This window comes from Schistocerca serialis, chromosome 7, assembly GCF_023864345.2.
Source record: "Schistocerca serialis cubense isolate TAMUIC-IGC-003099 chromosome 7, iqSchSeri2.2, whole genome shotgun sequence".
Lineage (NCBI taxonomy): Eukaryota > Metazoa > Arthropoda > Insecta > Orthoptera > Acrididae > Schistocerca > Schistocerca serialis.
The window spans coordinates 465,578,994-465,605,824 of record NC_064644.1 but is presented as its reverse complement, the minus strand read 5'-3'; positions in this window follow the sequence as shown (position 1 = coordinate 465,605,824).

Below are 26,831 nucleotides of genomic sequence, written 5' to 3'. Positions count from 1 at the left end.
GTTCGGTTTAATTGAACGCCCGGTAACCCTTTGCAACACTCCACGATCTCTATAAAGGCACAATTTCGCAAAATTAAAACAGCTTTTACGAGACCCTGTAAACGCGTCCAATCGTGATGTTGTCTTAGCCCCACGTCTACTTCTACACGTTATAATCAATTCTCTAGCCCAAAAATTACGTGTGGGTGTCCCGTATCCAGTTAGCTTGCAATGTTGCACTGCGCAATCGCGTGTCTTTTACTTCGGACCAGTCGGAACAATTTTTGGAATCCACCAATAGCAAAATAACGCTCCCTTTACCTAAGTCAGTTACTGCCAAACGTTTCTCGTTTCCCAGTACCGTACATTGGCAAAGAACAATTTCCCATGAGCATATGAACCACTCTGACCAGCTACAACATTTTCATACTACCATTTAATTAGCTATTAGACCTGCCAGTATTCAGATATTACTTCACTCATCGTTCTCACCTTTATTCACTCTAATGAAACACATTAAATCGGAAATAATTATCAAAAATATATTTAATGAGGGATAAAAACCACTAACATAATAGCATTGTTTTGACTGCTCGTGATTTCATTGCCGTACGATAGCGACATCTCTCGGTTGGTGCTGTAACTACTCATGTTAGCATCTACTGATCGTAAGAACACATGGGCCACAAAAGTAGCCGTGACTAATCGTAACCTTCATGGAGTTATTTGCTATCGTCAGACGTCTATACTAGCAATGCATGATGCTATGTTGTAATGTCAACAGCATTGTGAGTGCCAGTCTGCCTGAAACAACGGTAACATGTGAGCAGCAACGGAGATATCCTTTATGTGACGGACGTAGTTAGCTTACCACACACATTCTTGAACAAAGTGTCAGCTTTTTGTGAATGTGAATAATTAACGTATTCCTCAGTGGTATGTAACGTATCAAATAGTATCATTTTCTTCAACTCTTTCTGAAATATTTCTAATGTCGTCATATTAATTTTTCAGCAGGCAGTGATTTGAAGTTTAATTTTAGGTTTGCACCGTAAACTTTTGTGATATACGCTATTCATGTGTTCTTCTCTACGAAAATCCTTCCTGCTTCTACTTTGTGGACACTTAAGGCAGCAAAGATCTCTCACAGTGTGAAGCCTAACCTTTCAATATTGTTTTAACGTCTAGTTTGCATGCGAGCAACAGTTTTAGGATAGGAGAACCTATTTGTTTCTTAAATTTCTTATTCTCTTATATCTCCAGAGTTTTCTTGCTCTAATTTATGTGTACTTCAGAAGCAAATACCTATATTGTATACTTTGACACCACAACAAGTTCCAAGGACATTGTTGCATGTTATAAGAACAATTTGTAAATTTGTTGTAAGGTCTTATGGGACCAAACTGCTGAGATCATCGGTCCCTACTTAATCTAACTTAAACTAGCTTACGCTAAGGACAACACACACACCCTTGCCTGAAGGAGGGCTCGAACCTCCGACGGGGGGAAACATTATTAGAACAATTACAGGCTTTATTCAGCTGCTGAAAGTAATTTTTAGGTCCATTTTATTACCGGTTCCATAATAGTGTACGTCGACATATTGTGACAGTACAAAAATAATCTCATGGTTATAGTCAAACATTATTGAAGTAGAGATGTAGCCTAGCCGGCCGCGGTGGCCGTGCGGTTCTAGGCGCTCCAGCCCGGAGCCGCGCTGCTGCTACGGTCGCAGGTTCGAATCCTGCCTCGGGCATGGATGTGTGTGATGTCCTTAGGTTAGTTAGGTTTAAGTAGTTCTAAGTTCTAGGGGACTGATGACCACAGCAGTTGAGTCCCATAGTGCTCAGAGCCATTTGAACCTTTGATGTAGCCTATTTCACCGGACCCTTTGTGTAATCGTCTTAACAGCTAAATCGGAACCTAACGCTTTACAGGCATTTTCCATTGTAGAGAAAGAGAGAAAACACTCTGCTGAACGTAAGCACTACCTCACCGATAGGAGTTTATTTAGTTTCATTGCCTATGTCCGTTAGTACAGTCGCAGTTGATCAACACGCCCATGTACGGGTAAGATAAGAACCACAAGATAACTACATTACCGGCAGTTCTGTGGAGAGACATTTCACAACGTGACGTTTTCAGGTACCTAGCGAGTGATGGACGATTGCTTTGTTTGTGCGCCTTTAAAGGTACTATCGGCAGAATCTTCAGCTCGTTTCTCACCGTCAATCGATATTTCACCGCCTGGACAGTATCAGCACAAGACAGTAAACTATGAAGAAAAAAATAATACATGAAGCAATACTTTATATCCAGTTCTTGTTACAGTTAATCCCAATGAAAACTTCTTGGTTCCTTAAGTTCGCGTCTGTGAATCAAAAATTTCTGTTGTTTTCACCACCACTCGGACCTTAATATAGTAGTATGAAAGCCAGTCCACACCTACTGAGTTTTTACATCTTAATTCTGCAACTAGTTCGCAGTGAAGAGCAGCTGTCATGCGATATTTTACTAACTCTTCCTTTTGTCTTACATGGTAGACATTCGTGAGGTATCTAAAAGTAAAAGTATTTCAGCACATCAAATCGATAAACCACGCAAGTGATAAGTGTTCCATTTATTATCCTAATGCAATAAAGATATCTGCGTTAGGTTAACAAATATTTGTCGTGTGCAGTGGCCATGTAACTCGTTAGTAGCGTCCTAATATGCGAACCAGAACTCTGACAGTGAATTGCTAAACCACTAACATTTTAGAGCGAGCTGACAAGTAGATAAGTATCGGTGAGTGGTATGAGATATTATTATACACTCCTGGAAATGGAAAAAAGAACACATTGACACCGGTGTGTCAGACCCACCATACTTGCTCCGGACACTGCGAGAGGGCTGTACAAGCAATGATCACACGCACGGCACAGCGGACACACCAGGAACCGCGGTGTTGGCCGTCGAATGGCGCTAGCTGCGCAGCATTTGTGCACCGCCGCCGTCAGTGTCAGCCAGTTTGTCGTGGCATACGGAGCTCCATCGCAGTCTTTAACACTGGTAGCATGCCGCGACAGCGTGGACGTGAACCGTATGTGCAGTTGACGGACTTTGAGCGAGGGCGTATAGTGGGCATGCGGGAGGCCGGGTGGACGTACCGCCGAATTGCTCAACACGTGGGGCGTGAGGTCTCCACAGTACATCGATGTTGTCGCCAGTGGTAGGCGGACGGTGCACGTGCCCGTCGACCTGGGACCGGACCGCAGCGACGCACGGATGCACGCCAAGACCGTAGGATCCTACGCAGTGCCTTAGGGGACCGCACCGCCACTTCCCAGCAAATTATGGACACTGTAGCTCCTGAGGTATCGGCGAGGACCATTCGCAACCGTCTCCATGAAGCTGGGCTACGGTCCCGCACACCGTTAGGCCGTCTTCCGCTCACGCCCCAACATCGTGCAGCCCGCCTCCAGTGGCGTCGCGACAGGCGTGAATGGAGGGACGAATGGAGACGTGTCGTCTTCAGCGATGAGAGTCGCTTCTGCCTTGGTGCCAATGATGGTCGTATGCGTGTTTGGCGCCGTGCAGGTGAGCGCCACAATCAGGACTGCATACGACCGAGGCACACAGGGCCAACACCCGGCATCATGGTGTGGGGAGCGATCTCCTACACTGGCCGTACACCACTGGTGATCGTCGAGGGGACACTGAATAGTGCACGGTACATCCAAACCGTCATCGAACCCATCGTTCTACCATTCCTAGAACGGCAAGGGAACTTGCTGTTCCAACAGGACAATGCACGTCCGCATGTATCCCGTGCCACTCAACGTGCTCTAGAAGGTGTACGTCATCTACCCTGGCCAGCAAGATCTCCGGATCTGTCCCCCATTGAGCATGTTTGGGACTGGATGAAGCGTCGTCTCACGCGGTCTGCACGTCCAGCACGAACGCTGGTCCAACTGAGGCGCCAGATGGAAATGGCATGGCAAGCCGTTCCACAGGACTACATCCAGCATCTCTACGATCGTCTCCATGGGAGAATAGCAGCCTGCATTGCTGCGAAAGGTGGATATACACTGTACTAGTGCCGACATTGTGCATGCTCTGTTGCCTGTGTCTATGTGCCTGTGGTTCTGTCAGTGTGATCATGTGATGTATCTGACCCGAGGAATGTGTCAATAAAGTTTCCCCTTCCTGGGACAATGAATTCACGGTGTTCTTATTTCAATTTCCAGGAGTGTACATTAAGTGCATTTAATGTCTACGGAGAAGACATGTTGCCTGTCCGTGAAACGGTGTCCAGATGGCCTCTGCACTGGCAAAAGAATACGGATTGGTCCATGATTCGGATCTTTGGGAGGGAACTGCCAAGGTTGAAGTAACCAATAGAAAAAGATTGAATAAGCCACGAAAGGGTAACATGCTATGAGTCGAAGCGTGGAATATCAGGAGTCTGAATGTTAGTTGGTTTGTTGTTTAAAGGGACTAAAGTACTAAGTCATCCGTCTACAGTCTGAATATCTTAGGGAAGGCATAAAATCTTAAAAGGGAAATGCAGCGGCTCTGTTTAGATGTGTTGAGGATCAGTGAAGGAAATGGTGAAAGAAAACCTTTTTAGTCAGACGAATATAAATATCAACAATAGCAGAAATAATGTATAACGGGAGTAGAATTAGTTAAGAATAGGAAAGTAGGTCAGAGAGATGGCTACTTGGGACAACTCTGTAATACGATTATTATCGTCTGACTCGATAGCAAACAAATCCATCAGCAGTAATTCCGGTATACATGCCAACGTCTCAAAGAAAAGCTGAAGATATGGATAGGATGTATAAGGGCACTGAACGTGTAGCTTAGTATGCAAGGGGAGATGATAATCTAATAATCAAGGGGATAAGAACTCTGTGATTGAGAACCAATTGAAAATAGCAGGAGAATAGGGGCAAGATTGTAGGAATGAGTGAGGAGAAAGTATAGTAGAGTTTTGTAGTAAACTTCAGCTGTTAACAGCAACCAGGGGCAGGAACAGACTCAGATATCACTGTGCCATAATTTGTAGGTGGTGACTATCAACTGGCGTTGCTGACTGACCCAACTGTGGTTTACGTAGGTTTGGTTGGGTGTCATAAAATGATAATCTGAGCCCAGTATAAACTTGAAGCGACGCCTCAAGTCATAACGACAGAACTAAAAATCTCCACACACCCTATTGTTCCCTCCGCAGTTGGTGACACAGTGCGCAACACTCAATTGTACATTGTATAGGTTTGCTCTTGCTTTCATTTCCTGTGAGAAAAAGAATGTTACGAACTTAGTTTTCGGTCAAACAAATGTACTGTTGTCTTCTTTTCCTGTGAGCAACAGAGTATTGATGAATTTGCCATGGTGAAACAAATACAAACTATACAATTCGTGAGACTGATACAAATCTTTGTTTGTGCCGTTTCCTTTATATTTAACAAATCCCTCTTCTAATCAAGAGAAGAAATACGTCAAAATTGCCGTTTGAAACAGCACCACACAAACGCAGCATTTACTGCAGATTGTGACAAAACTCTAATATCAGTATGTTTGCTTGCAGAAAGTTTCGTTATGTAGCTGCGTTTTCTCTAGTGTCTCCGCAGGTAGCACTCATACGGCGCCTCGGTGGGACTGAAGCATACTCACTGCTCACACTAGAGGTTTCGCTGCTCACAGATGCCTGCTGGGGAAGGAGTCACTCTGGATCCCGGTCTGAGACCGCGAAAATCTGAAGTCTGTTCGCCGAGTTGGATGGTTGCTTCGAGGAGCGTCCTTACACCTACTGGAGAATCGCCGCTTCCGTCTGCTTGCGCGGTAGCGGGCCATACTCGGCGGGTCATCTATGTCTGTAGCCTGCTGCCTTTTGGGTGCAGATGGCCACGTAAACCGGTCTAAATTTCCTAGTCCTGACGCAGAAATAACGGTGCGAGCCATATCTCGTGGGCGGTAAGGTCTCCGCTACGGCTCGTGAAAACCCCTGTGTTTTGTTTAATGTTCTTGCTGTAAGACGATATTGTATATACTGCTGGCTGTTGTTTTGGTCGTTAATGGGGTAAACCACATTAGGAGGCTGTTTTAAACTGGATTTTTTTGGGTGGGAGGAATTAATGACAATTTAATCAAATTTTGACATCATTTCATTCATAATTCGAACAGTTTTTGTGAATTTTTCTGAATAATTTCAACCAAAAACTATTAAGTTCGCTGTGATGTCCGCTGAACGTTGTGATTAAAATTCTCCAAATGCGTGTAGTGCAGCCATTCCGATTTTCATCCTTAATCAAAAAGGTTTTGAGTTTACATTAGTAACTTATTTTCTAAGAATATGGACCTCAATGCGGACAAAAATAATGAAAATTAAAAATTTCGCAGGTGTTGGAACAATTTACTTCGATTTTCACAAATTTTTTCTCTAATTATGCAAAGAAAAATACCCTTAAAAGCATGATATAATCTCAGAAGTTGGTTCATATAATTCTAAATTTTATAAAGAATCACATTACCAATTTTCAGTATGGTCGGTTCTATACTATTTGAGGTAGACTACACGCAAATTTGAAAAATGTCACTTCGAGATAAACGAGTTTGAAAAATAAATTCTTGAAAACTATAAATTCAAGGGTGTTAACAGCAATGTAAGATGCTTACCGATTAATCTGCGATTCCAGCACCATATAGTAATCTTTCTTCTTCCTCACAGGTTTCCTTTTGCGCTTGCAGCAGTGCTTTCCGAGCTTTCCGACTTTCCTTCGATTCCAATGAACTTCGTCGACTCTGCCGGCTCACTCGCATTTGACCGGCATAATCGAAGCTTTGCGTGCCTACTACAATTCCTGCCTCGTTCATGACCATCAGAAGGGATGAATTTCCTTCATTGAATAAACCTGGTGCTAAACACGATGCCAGTTCAACGACTTTCAGCCCGGAGTGCTTATTTATAGGTACTAATCGCCAAATAGTGGAGTTAAAATTTTCATTCGCATTTTGTGTGTGGCCACCTAAACATGTCTCCCGTAATTCATCCCTTGATCTACGCTCGAGCCAGTACCCGATGTGCACTCGGTTCTATCCTCATAAAATCTGGACGATTGCTAATTTCGTTTTTCAATTTTGACAGCGTATTCTTGAATAGTTGAGTTAACGATTTATGCAATAAAAAACCAGATATTTTGAACCTCGCAATGTGGTTTTTCTCCTTAACACGTATCAGGACGTGCCTGTACTGAACATTTATTTGATTCTAAGAGGGCTTCCATTTTATGTTGTGCTGTTTGGACTTGCCTTTAGCTGCCCTACTATTGCATGTGATTTCTAGGTTTAGTTATCCTCAGGAATTTCCATTGACTGTTAACCTCGATCTACAAAGACTTGCCTCACCTTCACTACTGGTGCACGTATGTTCTAGGCTTAGGTATTTACAAAATTTTTGTCGTCGTCTGTTAACCTTGATCTGAAAATATCTTGTCTTTCTGAGCACCAATGGTGCGTGTATTTCCTTGACTAGGTATCTTCAAAATTTTTCATTGTCTGTTATCTCTGTTCTAGAAGCATCATTACTGGTACGTGTACCGTCAGGTTTCAGGTCACTTCACTGTCTTTTGTTGTCAGCTAAGATTAAAAAGCCTGTGTACTATTTTTCATTTATCTGTTTTGTGTATTTACTGTATATTCTGTACTTTATCGAGCAATGGTACAGATCGTGTGCTGAGTTCAAGGCGGTTATCAAGCAATGGTTAATTCACGCGTTTAATGGTTGACGTTCTCATAAAGTGACATACCTATTTGTATTACCGGTTTGAGCTGCGGTCTCAAATTAGAACCGCCACGGTCGCAGAGCAAAGAAACATCACACCTACATTTCTAGAAGATACAGGTTGCTGGTCTGAGAGGACACGTACTGAAATAAGAGACCGTTGATAAAATGTCAATCAAGCGCCACAATGCTGCATCAGGTATCCCGGCTGATTGCCGCGAAACACCAATATACAAACACAAATTCCTTTTGACTGAAGGAAACAGGGTAAGTATACCGCCAATTGAAATTAAACATCGATAATACTGGTGACTCACTTAAAAACCTAAACAATTGTGCAGTGTCTGCCAGATCACGCTAGTACTTTCCTCTGCAAACACAAACACACAGAACAGAAAAATAATAAATACTGAAGTTTTTTATTTTGTTTTAGAAACAAAAATTATCTGACATATTATCTCTTACGCCTGTCACATATATATAAATTAATTCTTTGCCGCAACTCGGGATATTTATTCCACACAGATTTTTTTAAAATAATCTTTTACACGTCCAGCCCCTTTATCTCATATGGACTTGTACTTGATTGCCCATGTGAATATATTTTTATGCTTGTTGATTTAATAATTCTCAGTTTCTTATTTTGAAGCCAGTATAGGAACATCTGGCTTCTTGCGCATCGTATTATTTTGAAAGCTTTTTCTCTTAATGATTGAAGCATACACACAATGAGATCTTTGTAGCCAATATTATTGTCTGAGTCAGAAAGTGCCGCTGAGGCGGTTTTGTAATGCGAAGTTCAAAGAGAAAATTTTAAAATTCTCCGTAGTATTACAGAAAGTGTAATTTAAATTTTGGCCCCGGTGACGAATAATTATAGCTTATTCTTTATCGTTTTAAAATTGAGCTCTTGGTGCTCAGCACTGTAGCACTTCCAGATTCTAGATTCCTACCACTCCAATTTTCATTTAGGTAAGACGAAAGTTTAACTATGGAAGCAATTGACTACTGTATGCAGAAGCGTTGTAAGCGTGGTCATCCAGTCAATCTAATGTCAGTTTCCATTTTCGTCCCTAATTTATATCAACTGAGAGCTGATGTATTTGTTACGAGAAAAGCTGTGATCAATTTGATTCTGTTTTCCTTTCAAGTTTCCAAATGTTTAGTTTTTAATGACCATATGTCCATCTGGAGAGTTCCTTTCATCTATAATTTCACTAGAAGAGCAATCTGACGGTAGATGATCGACACAAGGGATGAGAGAAGTTGTATGTTTTTACGTTTTAAATTGTTTCTGTGTATTTTTCGTCCACGCAGGCGTCAATCCTAAATAACTGCCGTAATATACTCTTTCATGTCACGTTCTTATTACGACCTACAGTGTGCATCTAATGTGATGTGCACTGAAAAGTAGAGAGTTCAGTGTGTACTACCCAATCGTCTACGCCTTTAAGTAATTAACTTGTATCGGTATGTTGATACGCAAGGACCTTTTAATCAACGCTAAATTATGGCCCTACAGACTTCAAAAGGGAAGTGGGTGGAGTAGTGACGCTGTAATTTAATTTGCGACCAGTTGAGACACGTATTTAGTGAAAGTCGGAGTTACCATAAGTATACTGAAGTATACACTAACATGTTTAATAACATCCTGTTCACTGATAAATTATCAGGAGAACATGAAACAGTTATAAGTAACTAAGGTTGGTGGAGATTCAAGACAAGGCACCGATAGGTAGGTTATTACATGATAAGCATACTGGTCCGTTTCGCGATATGATGAAAGTGACTATTACAATTTTATTTCGTAAAATTAAGCTGCCTAAGGGCGGCTTCCTCCTACTCTCTAACACTGTAACGTTTACTGAATACATTGCGAGCCGTACACGCCGTAGCAGATTGCATATCTTACATTTTTTTTATTTTTTTCATAGCGTCGTCGTGTTGTACGCTAGCGTTGCTGTCGGCGACCACTGTGTCGGGCGATAGCTGTTAATCCCTAAAAGCTACTTAAGGGAAACGTTACATCATACTCCAGTTGCAGCTGCAAAGTGAAACGACTACTTTTCACACCGAATTCTGCTAGCGGGATTGGAAGTGATTTTCTCCATGGGTGCGAACAAAGTAGCGCCTTAGTTGTTCCTGTCTTCCTCCGTGATATTCGCCTCTTCATTGAGAGCCATCGTAGCCTCTCACGAGCTGTCATCCAATCACAACACTCAATTCTCGTGGGCACCCTTCCACCTCTGAATAATTTTCCAAACCTAGTACGTGAGACCAAGCTGACCACTAAATTTCCTGCATTTTCGCGCCCTGAGGGTTACAGCTGAAAAACATAATGCGTTTTAGCTCTTTCCTGTCAGTGGCTCAAAGCAGCGCGTTAAGATGTTGCTTCATACGACCAAAGATTCCTATGTGCTTTATCTATATGAAGGCCCGGCTCTAGGTATTTTTGGGACGAAATGTTGCAGCGTCACACAAAATCCTCACACCTAGCCTTGTGTTCTGCCGAGAGACAAAGCCATAAATGTTTATAGATTTCACAGACGTTGCGTAGTGTAGTATATTGCTCTTCTATGAGGAGACGGACGCCGTCTTCTCTGCATTCTCCGCCCAACGCTCACTGTAGCCCGCCTTCGGGGATCATTACTGTACTTCACAACGCCCTCACCGCAGGACAACGCTTTAGGAACGTGGTAGCAGCTGTCATCTCGTGCAGAATTCCAACGACGGCGTTATCACCTGTTAGCATTGCATCGATTCGCGACGGGCGTCCCTGCTCAGTGTACACAACAGCCTTCGCGGAACGCTGTCCTACCATCCGTCGGCGTTAAGTTAATGGTGCTCATCGACCCACTTTGATCTGCTGTCTGTCTGTGAAACTTCCAGCCCGGCCAAACGTAATTCTCAAGAAATGAAACGCCTACAAGTACTTCATGTATTGGCAATCGGTGTCGGATAATCTTTAATAATAATAAAGGAATACGGTATTTTCAAATCAAATTAATTCGATGTACATATAACTCTATATAATTTGCATTACCAAAGATCGATTATGCGAATGTCGACAAAACCGCCAGTTTCATTGTTTCCCAAGTGGAGTGTCAGTCTGTGCGAGGGTATTTGGATCACTGCAATTATGGGTAGAGGGAACTACGAGCGTTAGAGAAATGACTATCGTAAGTCACTTTTCTTGCATACAAGCTGTTGTGCACAAGTGACATGAAGCATCCTATTTTGCGACATAATCTTCCCACACTCAATACATATTCATCCGCGTATACGTCATTTTATACATTCCACAAACAATCGTAGAGTCCATAACTGCGAGTACTTCGTAACAGTATTGTCGATTTGCTATCATATCCTAATCAAGTATTGAGCGATGGAAGACTGGCTGCGTGTGCTTCTCCATACTGAGGCTATCTTTCATCTTATTCTTACTATCATTACGCGAGGTATACAATACCAACATCAAAATGGTCGCACGTTGTTCGTACCCCACAGGTTCTTCTAAGTTATTCATAATAGTTTAGCAAGAATAGCTTACCTTAACAAGAAAAACTACTTCATAAAACTGCCTACGACTATTTATTGAATACTCGCATTTTTTTTAACATGAGTTCTGCGTATCGTATGCACATATGCATGCTATACAGTGCTCGTCCCTGGAGTGAGTTAAGAATTTTTTTTTTAATAAACTGGTTATCTCCTAAATCTTGATTAGTTGCTTCATTCTGTCTAGTTCTGAAAAACAGATTACCTACAAAAGTAAGCCCAAAATATGGCCAGAACTGAAATGCACTCTCGTAAACAAAGTTAAGAGACGTTAATTTGGAGATTTGGAAATGTGTGGTAAGCTCCTCTGGACCAAACTGATGAGCTCATCGGTTCCTAGGCTTACACACTACTTACCTTTCACTCTCTCAAACATTACTTGTGTTACTACACATGCAGTACCATGCGGATAAGTTCATGTTGAAACCGTGTATTATGCATCCGCAATGCAACGTGAGCAAACCAGCCCAGGCTTCGTGACTCCACATTATTCATACTATGATTAAGGAATGGCAAATCCATTGACTACCGTTATGAATGCTGGCAGCACGTGGCCAAGTTCGACAACAAAGAGAGGAGTAAAATAAAATGTTGGATTATGAAAAATTTATAGTGCTTGTATCCAGAACGAAACTATGCAACAAATGAAATATTAATGAACCTATCCGCTATTGACCCAAGAACAAGAACCGTTGGTTCATGCCCTGAATCACCTCGCGCCTAAGTCCGCTAGTTGAAACACATTAATTTGAAAAATTTATACAAATAAAATATCGCTGAACGTTTTACGGTGTTAATTCACACCCGAACATGCTTAATAATCAGTGTTACCCCAAAAAACCTACATTATGAACAACTTTTCTCACCATCCATGACGAGCGCCGCACCCCTGCGTCCGTCTCGTTCAATCGACGGCCCAGCGTCCTCACATGGCGCGTTCAAGGACCAACCGCCAACCATTCAAAAAAATAAAAACTGGTGGTGGGGGTAGGACCTCAATGAGAGCCAACCTCACAAACTCTGCCCTGCTCATCCCTACTATTTTGGGAATCGCGAACTCTCAGCGAATCTGCTCACGTTGTTATGTTGGTGCTAAACTACCCTACTGCTACCATCTTTGACTAACCCAGATTATTATATATTTCATACATAATTAAGTTTATCCATCCACATACATCATGGGACCAAAGGATGAGAGAGGAGGTGTGACACCAACAGAAGAAGAAATATACACGGAAGCATTGTTGAATCCAGAGTTTAATTAGCTAGACGAAACATTGAAAGGACACTCTCGGCGTAAAATGAATTATTAAACATGTAGGAATTAATCAGTCAGTTAAATGAAGGGTAAACCTGTGACGGCCGGCCGGAGTGGCGGTGCGGTTCTAGGCGCTACAGTCTGGGGCCGAGCGACCGCTACGGTTGCAGGTTCGAATTCTGCCTCAGGCATGGAGGTGTGTGATGTCCTTAGGTTAGTTAGGTTTAATTAGTTCTAAGTTCTAGGCGACTGATGACCCCAGAAGTTAAGTCGCATAGTGCTCAGAGCCATTTGAACCAAACCTGTGACGTTTCAACAAGCTAGACGAAAATAAATCGCAGCATTTTCAGCGGAATTCCTTTTAGTTACAAACCGAAGCATAGGTGACAGATCATTTTGGGTGGTCACCACCTAAGTGTGGGCGTGGAAGGCTCTTTTTAATGTTAACAAAGAACATGAGAACAGGTTTCAGTTTACAACGGCGCTTGTACTCCAGCGCTCGTCTTTTCCCATACAGCGTCTGCAAGTAAGCCCTACCACTACCGCTATCCCCATGCATTCTCTGCCTATAGCGCGTCTTCTGGCCACGGTATTCTACACGGACTTGTTTTTTGTTTTTTATACTCCTGTTGTCTTAGTTCCTAGCAAGAGATGCAGTCGCTAGCCATTATCGTGGACGTCGGAGGCGGTGCTCCCGCCTCCGACTGCTGCTCGCAGTCACGGGCACTTGGCGGTCAGCAGCAGCTTGAGGAGCATGGCGATGATGGTGAGCGGGCACCATAGGGCACTGGTCGCAGTTCGGCATTCCACAGGGTCCCTCGGCAGCCCAGCGAACCGTGTCGGTAGCCTTCATTACCGTCGACATGGCACGGCGTGCGACCTACTTTGTGATAAGCTTTGCTGTATCAATTGACAATAAAGCAGGACGTCGTGGACAAGGACACAGGAACGTCGCCGAGGTTAGAGATGAATTTCGTTGACAACGGGTAAACAGTGAGATGGCAGTAAGTGCCGGAGATTGGAAATTGCGAATTTTGGATCTATGGGAGCTTAAGCAGACTGCAAAACAGAATTAAACGTAGGATATGGTGAATCTGATTGCTGAAAGACCCTGTCAGAGACTGTGGCAGGTAGGAGTGAAGTAGATACATAAGGATTCAGTGGAGAGGGAACGGGTAATCAGTAATACAACTGATTCAGTTGAAGGGTGTACGAGTTTGCTTAGTATCTTTAGAAATACGTTCATAGTATAGATAAATATGATTTCAGAAGTAAAGAGTAAGTTAGAATATAAGTTAGGTGCTAAACTCAGTAAATGAGAAACGTAGAGATGGGATGGCATTCATATTTTAATCTAGTATCAACCTACTAGTTTAAAAGCTGCAGTCAAGGTTTAATGAGCTGAAGCTTGATAATAAGTGATAAGTTACTAAATTGTAATCTAATATTCTTAAATTAGAAAATATTGAAACAAGTTGTGACGGTACATTAATTGACATTTTAAAAAAGAAAAGGTTTTTGCTTGTGTGACGTGTGAACTATAAATTATTTCAAGACTGCGTACGTGTGCACGATGTGTAATAAATATTAAAAAGTGTAATTATTACCACCATGGCTCACAAACAGCGATGTGATTGACAAAGAATATTTTTTTCTATAATCTCTGTCTAATGAAAACGAGCATGACCAGAGTCTATTGTCTTATATAACTCTCTCTCCTGTTTTGTTTCGTCTATCGGAAGGCCGCCATTGTATACCAGTCTGGTTTTTAATGTAAGTTTGGCTGTAATTTAGCAAATATACTTATAATTGTTATGAGAAAGTGTGTATTATTGATTTAGTGAACACCTCTCATGATAGTAATGATTAATTATAATTAACAAGTTTATTTACAGCACTTCGTGTTGCGGGTAGCTCATCTCCCCCAGCAGTATTTTGTCGGCCATTATGATATTTTGAAATTAAAAATTAATGCCATAATATTAAATCTAAATGTGATAGATATCTCTATATTGATCTTCCAATAGTTTCAGAGTTAACAGAGTAAAAATAGATTTCATTTATTAATATTTAGAATACTGGATGAGTACGTTTTAAGTTTGGCCGCTTAACGGCAAATGAGATTCTCTCCAGTTTTGCCTTGCAAATAACAAATAATAAATAATGAAAAATATTCCATTCAACGAGCATAACAATATCTCAGTTACTTTATGGAGTTTGGTACATAATGACCAGTAGCCCCCTGAGAATCAAATTAATTATTAAAGGTTGTGTAAAAGCACGCACATGTTCTCTTCAAAATAGCAGCGCTACGCGAACTGTCTTCAGAAGGCAGTGAATCGCGGGTTGTGTTTAAATATGATTTCGTACGTACTTCGGAATAGCCGAACTCCGTGCTTATGATATCGTGGTATTGGTTTATTTCAAAGTGTCATGCTAGCCCACAGCATTTAACAAAGTAAATGATATTGCAGTATTTAATACATATTTATTTTTATTAAGTACCACAGTAAGTAAAAGGACCAAAAAATACCCGTGTACCGCGATCAAGTCATGGATTTTTAAGATTTAACTTCGATGCCCAAATTGGAGCATTCATAAATGGAATCAAGGTCTAATTAAATTCGGTATAACGTATGGCTGAGGCAAATCAAACAGAAGTGTTCTGTCGACGTGAGGAGAATTATTATTAATTTAACACGGAATCATCCGAGTACACTGACAGTTTTTATCATGAGGGTAAAGAAATGCTATAGGAATATAAGACAATTAATAGAGTAAAAGTGTCTGTATTTCATCCTGTAGTAACTAAACAAAGAGATTGTTTCACATTCTTTGCTAAATTAACAAAAATTATATGTCTAAGAGCGTATACGAAAGTATATGACAGCTGAAAACAGCTATGAGAAATATTTAAGTTATCGTGAACACAAGGGTAAAAATTTAAGTACTGATCTTGGTATATGTAAGTGAAGGATGCGCCCATGTGGTGACACTAATGAGTATTCGACTGTTAGGTCTTATCGCAGTAAATATGTGAGCCACTCTGATTATCTGAGAGAAAGAGCAATTATTGATTACATAGCGTATAAGTTAGTAACCGTGCTGTTGTCTGTGAGGGGACTGAAGTTTGGTTGTAGTGGTTTTGGTAGTATAATACACATGACACTATTTGTAGATGTGATGTATGCTATAACGAAGAGAGTTTATTTTATTACTTCAGCTACGTTTATACAGCTAATACAGGAGGTGGGTCTGAGATTCAGTGACGGAAGACATGAAGCAGTGGTTTTGATATGACTTTCATGTGGCACGGTAACAGACAATGTGGACCATTATTTACGACGAGTTGTATGGCGATCGCTGGAGTATTTATTTGTATTAATATGGTGAGTTATATTTGGTTATCAAGGTCAGTTCAATGTTTAACTGTATTAATATTATTTACGAGGAGTTGTGTGGAGGTCAGTTGAGTATTTATCTGTATTACTATTGTCAGTAATATCTGTTTATCAAGGTCAGTTTCGAGGGGTTCTTATTGGGGTAGTGGCCGGTATTAAACACGAATAAAATATATTAATGTGACAGTGATGGCTACCTACCACCTACTACTGAATCGAAAGCGATATTGTAAATAACTTGTATTTATTGTAAATTATCTCACGACAGAAATTAGATCATATTGAACAAATCATGAATGAAAACAAATTAAAAAAATTGTACACTGTTCTTAGATATAATACGCTGGTAAGATTGGCTCTCAGCTCTTAATGTTAAGTTGATGCGAAGTTAGATTTAATTATGCCCCTGGATAAGCAAATGGTAAATGCGATCTGACTGCGTTCTTTTAATCTCTTTTGTGTCTGAAATAATACGTACTTCGGACACCACCACCAAGAAACAAACCAAAAAACATGCAAAAAGGCAAATAACCAATAACGAATCGTAAGCAAAACTGCACGGATGCTCAGGGGATGGCAATAACACGATCCAACAACTATTTCTGAACTTTACTGCCACTGCTGCAAGTTTTACAATACCTTCTACCGGCGTGCTGGCTCCGTCGATACTGCTGGGGCGACGACTGCAGTTGAATTGAGATAAGTCTCTCAAATATCTTTGAGCAGAATACACTACTCAGAAACTGCTGATACCACAAGCCCTATATTTCCTCTAAATGGTATACAACGCTTTCAAGACTGGCTCAACAACCTTTAAGGTGCAGCCCAGTGTGTCTTGTACTAACGTGCAATACCGGTATGATAGCTCTGTGCACTGGTTGACTACGTTCAATGGTGAGAACGAAGTTTTTCGCGGCGGCACTTATGTATAAAATATTCTCGGTATTCTTGCCACGTCAGTGGCAAGAATACCGAGAATATTTTATACACGTTCAATGGTGACTGCCAGCCTATAAGACGGAATCAACTGCAATTGTACTAGTAGTCAATGCAATGCCTATCGTGGACGCTGATGTCCTACTGCAGCTGCAGACTCTAGATCATACACAGCACGGTATTCAGAATGTAAGTCACTATCTCAGAGCTACCGAACTTTGCGACTGTCCGCTTTCATGGCACAAGACGCTCTCCTCTCTCTGCCTCGCTCTCCCCGATGCTCTTGCGACAATCTTGCCGCCAAACTCTAATCAGCCAATCCCGACGCTGCAAAGGCCTCCCACATCTCCCTTGCGGAGTGATACAATTTCTCCACCTATCCAAAAATTTCTCTGTTCAAACAGAGGGCGTTGACCCTCAGCGTTTCCCGCACTTTCTTATGAACTGCCCAATCAGAGCTCAGCTCATTTGCCGCTAAAATAGCGTGCGACCGGGCGGCGGCAGCGCCTACGTTGGACGCTCTCTGTCTGCTCGACATTTCCCCTCTCTCTCTCACCTGGCATCCGGCGGCGTTCCTTTTGATGCTTGCGGATCAGTGGCCTCATCCCCTGGGACCCGCGGCCCCTGCACAATGCTCTTCCGGCGCTCACCGGCCTTCGCCTCCACGCCTCCACTGGCAAATTTACTTTGCTTACACCTACAGCATGCAACTAAACATTATCATTACCAAAGCCCGTATTATTTGAGACATGTGTTTAATCATCACGTATCTCTCTTTCTAATCCACCTAATAAGGCTAATTAACCATTATATGGGTTTATTTACTTCAAGTATGCAGAATAATCTGCGAAATGAACGTCACAAATGAAAGCCACCTTTCAAGTTGAATGTTTAATTGTATTAATAATGTTTACGAAGAGTGGTATGGACGTCGATTGGGTTTAGCTGAAGATGTAATACTTTTCGTTTGAAGCTAATAGGTGACAACAGGAATAATATGAAACATGTGTATGTGAGGCAGTGGAAAAGTATACCGACAGCGACGCATGAGGGTTATCTAAATAACTATCACTTGTAAAACTATTTCTGTTTAGAGCCGGAAAAAAGCAACTCGTTGGGGCGGGGGGGGGGGGGGGGATGCTGAGTGTTTGAACCGTAGTTATTTTTGAATAAGTTGTTTACTGACTAAGATGAAAAAGAAATGCCAGTAAAATTGTGCGGGTTTAGGGTTTAAGAGACTACTTTACTAATGAATAATTCGAGGTGTCAAAAATTAAGTTCGTTTCGCTGGTTTGTATAGCCTTATTATGGTGGTTATACCTGATTGCAATCTACTTGAGCGAGAAAACGCTTATGCATTGTGTAGGAAAATACAAAGACCTAAGTGTGTATGATGACAGAACCGCCATACTGTAGAGTCAGGTACCTAGCAAAAGGATATATTCCGCGCAGAATACGGTGGCCTATGCGCAGTGACTGACAATATTACTCGTATTACAAATGTGCTCATCCTCTGCACATCCAGTCAGTATCTTATTATACAGCAGTGCCCCATACACAGAACCGTGCCAGCAGACGGGCCAACAAGACTTGACTAGTAGCGCTATTGTGTGTTTCAAGCACGCTGCTCACAGTTAGTGATAAGGTGAACATGAAAGTGATTGTCCCACGGAACCGGAACTCAGAGAAACCAAGATAACACAACGGGGCAAAGACAGTTGTGCCTGCAGAGATCAATACCTAGGTACAGATGTGTAGTTTAGTTGAGAACCTGCGAGTTAATAACCTGCAAAATAATTTAAGCCGTGGAAGTTGCAAATGTGGCAGAAAAATTTCGAGTTCGTCAGCTTTATTAACTGGGATGACCGGAGACAGAAACGAATTAAGAGTAGTTAGGTGGTCTTGGAAACAAAGGGACAGGCTTTGCTCGATGTATCGATCTCAGTGTTTACTGAGCCTTTTAATGTCACCTTAATCTTCAGCAAATCTTAATACATGCATCTCATTCACTAATCATGTGCCATCGGTGAAACCTGAGCTCACTCAGATAGAGTAGTAACAAAAAATTTCACATTTCAAACACGTTTGTATTATTCATAGAATAAAAAGTCGCTACAGTTGCCAGTAATTTCTTGTTCGTGGCATGACCAGGTTCGAAATTTCAAGCTTTTTCAGGTGCAACCCACTGTGAACAAGAGCTTGATTTTTACACATATTTTCGTATAATACAAGTACCCCTTGATTCAGTTGCATTTCATCTTTTATCTTCCCACTGTCCCGCGTTTTGTCACATTGATTTTCAGGAATTTTTCCCGAGAACTTACGTTCATATTATTATTATCATTGTATTTTGTGTATCAACGGCGGTAGTCCCATGTATTTAATGCAGTTTACGTTATTTCACTTTAACGACTCAGTCGTTGCATTAATCCTACAGTACCCAAATTATAGCGTTCTCATCCACTACATGTGAGATTAGCTTCTTTAATCGCTGACTCTAGTTCTAGTTTGTAGCCTCCTTTTACTACCCACATATTTTTATTACGTGTGGTTCTGTGTGGGTGCGGGGTGTACATTGCTATTCCTGTTGCGTGCAGCAACATTGGGTAATTCCGACTAAACCTTTTATACTAAGACTTTCTTTTGGCCATGTAAGACGAATCTTTTCATGATTATCGATTTTAATGTTTGTCATCATTTTCCTACCTCAGTTCACCTGTAGTTGCCGTTTTTGCTCATTTTTTAGATATATTTTTATATATCATCCGTACCCCTTCTTTCAGTTGTATTTTTATCTGATGCACTCTTACATGTTAACTTCTACGTATTTGTGCCGAACAATCATATTCAAATGCTATTATTTTTAATCATATACATGTAGTTCGTACTTGTATCGATCTTGTTGATCACACTTATGTAGACGGACAGACCAGTGGGCCACCGTTTCCCGTTCTTTATCCGCTATCTATTTCGTTTCCCCATCTTCTGCGTCGGTCGCTTTCACCGTCGCGTCCAGCTGGCTCCCCATCCTGTTGCACTAGCAACTTCAATCTGGTACTGCTGAGGAGGACGTCCTACCGTGACTGCAACTACTTATTTACTTACTTCTTACTGAGTTTATTTTTGTCCGTATCCCTTACTCTATTTTAGATTCTTTGTTTTACTCTAACGAGTTTATTGGACGTGGCAGTGATTCCCCCATGACTGACTGGCTCGATCGCCACACATTTATACACTGAAGCCCCATAGAAACTGGTATAGGCCTGCCTATTCAAATACAGAGATATGTAAACAGGCAGGATACCGCACTGCGATAGGCAACACCTATATAAGACAACAAGTACCATGCCTTTACTGTTGTGTCTCCTCTACCTTCCATCTCTACACCCTTTGTCTCCTTTCCCAAGGCGGCTTCTGTCAACTCTCCCTCCCAGATGATGCCCTCTGTCCCTCCATTTATCCCTCCTATCAACTCCGATCCTCACCCCCCTTCCTTTCCTCTGTTCTTTCTGCGGGCTCCCTCTTCCATCCCTTCCATCTTGTTTTCTCCCCACCTAACCTCTCTCTACCTCCCCCCCCCACCCCGAGTCCTTTTGTATACCCCTCCTCCATCCTTCCCCACTCCCTGTTGCGTCTGCCCATACCTGCCCCCCCTCTTACGGGTCCTCGTCCTCCATTGGCTCCTTTCCCCTCTGCTCCCACTTCGTTTATTCCTCTCCCCCCCCCCCCCCCCGCCCCTTTCCTTTCCCGTCATCTGTCCAAGGTTGCCCCCATCTGCCCTTTGCTGTGGTATATCATATAAGTGCCAATTTTGTAGTGCAGTATTCAAGTGAATGTTCAGTGTTGTTCGTCTTTCCACAGTGTTGCGAGCAGAAACCATGCTGCCGCTGGGTGTAAATTTTATACCTCGTGGGAACAGAAACCAGACTGGCATCGCGTTTTTTAATTGTCTGTCTATTCTTTTACCTTCCTGCTTCATATGTATTTTATTAGCATCATCAACCCTTGGTTCTATTGTTCCACGATTTTCCGCCATTTTACCATTTAAGTCACCGATTTCATCACCAGCTTTTATTATTTATTGTCTTCATCTTTTTAAAACAAATTCTGTTGGCTGAAGAGTGGCGTACTAAGCTGCTGACAGCCCGCCCCCTTCAGGAGGAATCGGAACTCAATAAAGAGAAAAAAAAGGCGCAGTTGTTAGATCGGTTACTGCTGTTACAATGGCGGGTTATCAAGACTTAAGTCAGTTTGACAAAATAGGAAATTTGTGGTAATGCCTTATGGGACCTGAGGTCATTGATCCTAAGATTACACACTACTTAATCTAACTTAAGCTAATTTATGCTGACAACACCCATGGCCGAGGGAGGAGACGAACCTCCGACGGAGGGAAGTCACGCAAACTGCCCAAGGCGACCCAGACCGCGCGGCTGAACCGCGCGGCTAAGTGGGTTTGAACGTGGTGTTATAGTCGGCCCATGAGCGATGGGACACAGCATCTCGGAGGTAGCGATGAAGTGGAGATGATCCCGTGCGACCATTTCACGAGTGTTCAGTGAATAGCAGGAATCCAGTAAAACATCAAACGTCCTTCATCGCTGCCGCCGGAAGAAAATTCTGCAAAAACGGGACTAACGACGACTGAAGAGAATCGTTCAGCGTGACATAAATGTAGTTGCTGCAGATTTCAATGCTGAGCTATCAACAAGTATAATCGTGCGAACAAATCAACGAAACAGCATGCATATGGGCTTTCGGAGCCGAAGGCTTACTCATGTATTCTTGATGACTGCGCGACACAAAGCTTTACGCCACGCCTGGACCCGCCGACACCGACAATGGAGTGTTGATGACTGGCGATATGTTGCCTTGTCGGACGAGTCTCGTTTCAAATTGTATCGAGCGGATGGGCGTATACGGGTATGGACACAACCTCATGAATCCATGGACCCTGCATGTCAGCAGGGGACTGTAAAAGCTGGTGGGGGCTCTGTAATTGTGTGGGGCATGTGCAGTTGAAGTGATATGGGGCACCTGATAGTCCAGATACGACTCGGACAGGTGACACGTACATAAGCATCATTTCTGATCACCTGCATTCATTCACGTCCATTGTGCATTCTGAGGGAGATGGGCAATTCCAGCAGGACAGTGCGACACCCGGTGCTTCCAAAACTGCTACAGAGTGGCTCCACGAACGCTCTTCTGAGTTTAAACACTTCCGCTGGCCACCAAATTCCTCAGAAATGAACATTATTGGGGATATCTGGGATGCCTTGCTATGTGTTGTTCAAAAGAGATTTCTATCAGCTCGTACTCTTACGGATTAATAAATAGCCCTGCACGATTAATGGTGTTAGTTCCCTCCAGCACTACTTAATACATCAGTCAAGTCCATGTGACGTCGTGTTGCGGCACTACTGCGTGCTCGCGGAGGTCCTACACGATATTAAGCAGGTGTACCAGTTTCTTTGGATCTTCAGCGTATTTTCATAATTATGCGAGTAGACCACGTTTTAAGGTCTTACACTATATGATAAAAAGTATCCTGACACCTCCAAAAACATATGTTTTTCATAATAGGTGCACTGTGCTGCCACCTACTGGCAGTGTGTAGTGCCAACAATGAAACTGGAGGCGGTGGTGATATGGTGTGGTCATGTTTTTCATGGATGGGGCTTGCACCTCTTGTTGTGTTGCGTGGCAATATCACAGCACAGGCCTACATTTATGTTTTAAGCACCTTCTTGTTTCCCACTGTTGAAGAGCAATTCGGGGATCACGATTGCATCTTTCAAAACATCGAGCACCTGTTCATAATGGACGGCCTGTCGCGGAGTGGTTATACGACAATAACATCTCTGTAAAGGACTGGACTGCACAGAGTCCTGACCTGAATTCTACAGAAACCCTTCGGAATGTTTTGGAACGCCACCTTCGTACCAGGCCTCACCGACCGACGTAAGTACCTCTCCTTAGTGCAGCACTCTGTGAAGAATAGGCTGCCATTCCCCAAGAAACCTTGCAGCGCCTGATTGAACGTATGTCTGCGAGAGTGGAAGCTGTCATCAACGCTAAGGGTGGGCCAACAACATGTTGAATTCCAACATTACCGACGGAGGGTTTCACGAACTTGTAAGTCATTTTCACCTGGGTGTCCGGTTACTTTTGATCAGATAGTGTACCTTTCATTCTGGTACGTCAACCCCGTAGTTACTGTATCCTAGAAACTCGTACTCTTGATCGCAGCTGGGTGCACCTCAACATGAAGCTTTAGGCTTCGAAAGCGGTCGTGCAATAAACAAGAAACTGAGGCAGCTATTTTTTCTAGTAACATTTTCCTCTATTGCGGATGCTCGCCCGATCAAATGTCTTGTATATTGGACCAATTCGGACCATATTTCATACCGATTTCAGTGGCGGCTTCCATCGACACATTTGTATTTTCTCGCAAAGCAAGTGTTATTGGACCAAACTCTTTAGCTTCCACTGTCGTCCCTTTCACCCGTGTCAGATGATACACTAAGTTGTCAGCTGCGATGTCGGAGTGCTTTGTTAGTGACTTGTCAGTGAGTACCAGCTAAGAAGCCTGATTCGGAGGCCAGTGATGAGAGAAAGAAAAGAAAGATTTAATTACATTTCAAATGTGTCGCCCATCTACTTTAAAAGCCAGAGGTCGTAATGAAAGCATACTGCCGGTGGAAGGAAGCAATATACAACGACGTTATAGCATCTCTACGGCTCACGTTGTAATGCGCCGCAAGGAAATAACGAACTGACAGGCCTATAATGCAGCCCACGGAGCTTCCGAAAATTGTTTTCGTTCTCTGCGCGAAGGAACAAGCTCTCGCAAACACACACACACACACACACACACACACACACACACACACACAGAGAATGTGCACACTGCCAACGAGTGATACACCAGCAAGCCATTTCGGAGGGGGAAGCACCTATCTCGCTAGTAGGAGCTGCTCTGCATTTGCAAACGGAGGAGAGGTCATTGAGATAAAAGCCTCCCCCTTAGAACAGCATAATACGTGGCCCGGTAATCTCGGCAGCGGGCTCTCTGCAGTCTGAATGGATTTCCGCCCACCCTTCAATGTGTCCCGCACACAAAAAGCGTCTCCTACCTGGAGCAGGGGCGGCGGGCCACCCCATCTTGGGAGACGTCCTGCCCTTCCACCTGTTAGCGGAAGCTCTTGATAGCGAAACACAAAGACGCCTTATCTAATTCCGGGTTAAATGACGCCGGAGCACGAGGCGCTCTGTGCTTCTTTCCTCTCCTTCTTATCCCGTTGTGGTACAGCCGCGCGACACACTGTTGGGAAACAAATGAGATTCAGTATGTGAAAGTCCCAAACAATAATGGAAACTCCACGTTTGAACATTTCGCGAGGAATTTGGGGTTGTGCTCATCAGTCTGACGACTGGTATGCTTTAGCACTCCATGTTAAACTAACCTCTGAAAGCCTTTACCCTTATCTGCACCTACACCTATATACTCAAACGGGTAGTCAATTGAAAACGGCGTCGACCATTATCGTAGAAAACGAGACAGATGAAACAAGTAAGGAAATATTTCAAAAGTAGTTGTCACACCTGTTACAACAAGATGCAGAAATTTTAATTGTGAATTATTTTTGGCGCCAATGAGAGTGATTCTTCCAAGTGGTGACAAGGTTCGTACGTTCTAATGTCGCAAAAATCCCCATTCCATACTCATTTTAAACTTAACTAACGAGTCATATGAGGTTTTAGTGTTGGAGTCCAGAGCAACCACCTCCTGACTCCTGGTGTCTGTCCTCTCTTGCGTTTCTAACCAACCCGGTCTCCTGCACCTACATACAGCTGTTCCTCTTCTTCTTCTCTAGATTTCGTTCATATTACCCAAGGACCGCTGCTGTTACTATCTTTTTTTCAGTCCAAGGGCACTTGCCACAGTGTCATTCTGACAGCTGTGGGTTCACGTTCTTAACACAAATGCTCCGGATGGCCTCCTGTGTCCCAGTATTTCTGCCTTAGTATCGCTTAAGGCAGAGTGTTTCCCACAGTGATGTCCTCCTGCTGAGAGCAGGGCGCCGTAAAACTGCGTTCTTCCGTTGTCTGCTCACGGTGTGTCCCTCCAGTGTCAACGAACTGATTATGTTGAGAACACAATGTAATGCTTCCCCATCATTTAAAACACGACGCAGATGTTGCCTCTTTGGCGAAGTTAAGCTCGCACGCAGGGCACTATCATGACTTCCTACCTGCGCTTCTCATTCGCCTGCCGGCCCTTGTCCTTTGACGACGACTGCAGCACAGCTAGTGACCTGAAACTTGCTATATGTTCAGGTTGCCCCTGCGCAGCCATTCACTTTCAAACAGACATCTAGAAGAAGAATTTCACGTGCAAATCCAGTAACTGGACGTGGCAATGACTGACAATAGCGTGTCACACGTAGTTACCAATATATACTGATGAGCCAAATATTATGACCATGACTGCATCAGAGCGGGAATAATAGCCTACGACTATGGCCCACCAATGGTAGCCATATGAATTTTAGCCAATACTATCACTTCTGCAACACTAACGCGAGAAAAGTCCCCTTTGCAAGAGGACGCGACTCTCGTCTCTGACAGTGTTCTAGCAGTAGTGGACACCAGAAGATCCTGAGGAAGATCCCAGCAGAGGGATCGATACGTCGACCATTTTAGCAGAAATATGAGACGGCCTATTAGTCTTAAAAAATTTAGCTTCATTATGACCATTGCCCACCCTGAGACGGAATGCTGTCTGGTCAAGATGTAGCCACGTGGAGCGTTAAGGAAAGTATATGCGTGAGCAGATACGAACGAGAAATCATTGGAGGAGTGATGCGATGCGGAAACGAGGAAACTCAGTGCCGTACACGGATCTGACAAAGGGCAGGTTGTTTTGACCCGTTGCCCGGCAACGGGAAACTGCATGGGTGCTCGGCTATTCGCACGCTATTGTCGTAAGTACCTACGGGAAGTCGGTGAAGGACGGTGTGAGCACGAGAAGGAACCAGGCAGTCGGACGTTCACACCTCATCACGGAACGTGGACGTCGAAGCCTGATCTGTAAAGTTTTCACAAGTGTTTCGGAGCATTCCGTTCAACACACGTTGTTGAACAAGCGGCTCCACGGCAGTTTTTCCATGTTGAGCGAACGATATCGGTACTCATGATTCCAGTGGATACTGGATCATACAGGCTGGATTTTGGATCAATGAAAATGTGTCACCTGGATAGATGCATCACTTTTCGTAGTAAATAAATATGATTCTCATACAAAATTGTAAAGAAATGCCAAGGCGTGAACATGGTAATACAGTAAGCTCGTTGGGGGCAGTACGTATATGTTATGGCCCTCTGCTGTGCTTATGCATAGAGAATGTCCGAGGCGAACGAGACAGTAACCACAAATTTGACAGGAACGCTCATTTGAAGCAGGAAACTTCATATGGTGCAAAAAATGGTTCGAATGGCTCTGAGCACTATGGGACTTAACTTCTGCGTTCATCAGTACCCTAGAACTTAGAACAACTTGAACCTAATTAACCTAAGGACATCACACACATCCATGCCCGAGGCGGGATTCGAACCTGCGTCTGTGGCGGTCGCGCGGTTCCACACTGTAGCGCCTAGAACCGCTCGGCCACTCCGGCCGGCTGAAACTTCATATGGACATACGCCATATTTTGAATTGTTTCCGATGTAGAATACATGTAATGTACAATTCTTTCTAGGCTAGTGGCGCACATGTATCTATGATAGCCTGATCGCTTGGTTGGTCATGGTAGTATACGTAAATGGCCACCAAGAGCGCTAGACCTTGCAATTTGCGGCAGTATGGTCAGGGGCTTCATGGAAAAATGTTTCCGATTCCTTGCGGAACCATGATCGTCCCCAGGCG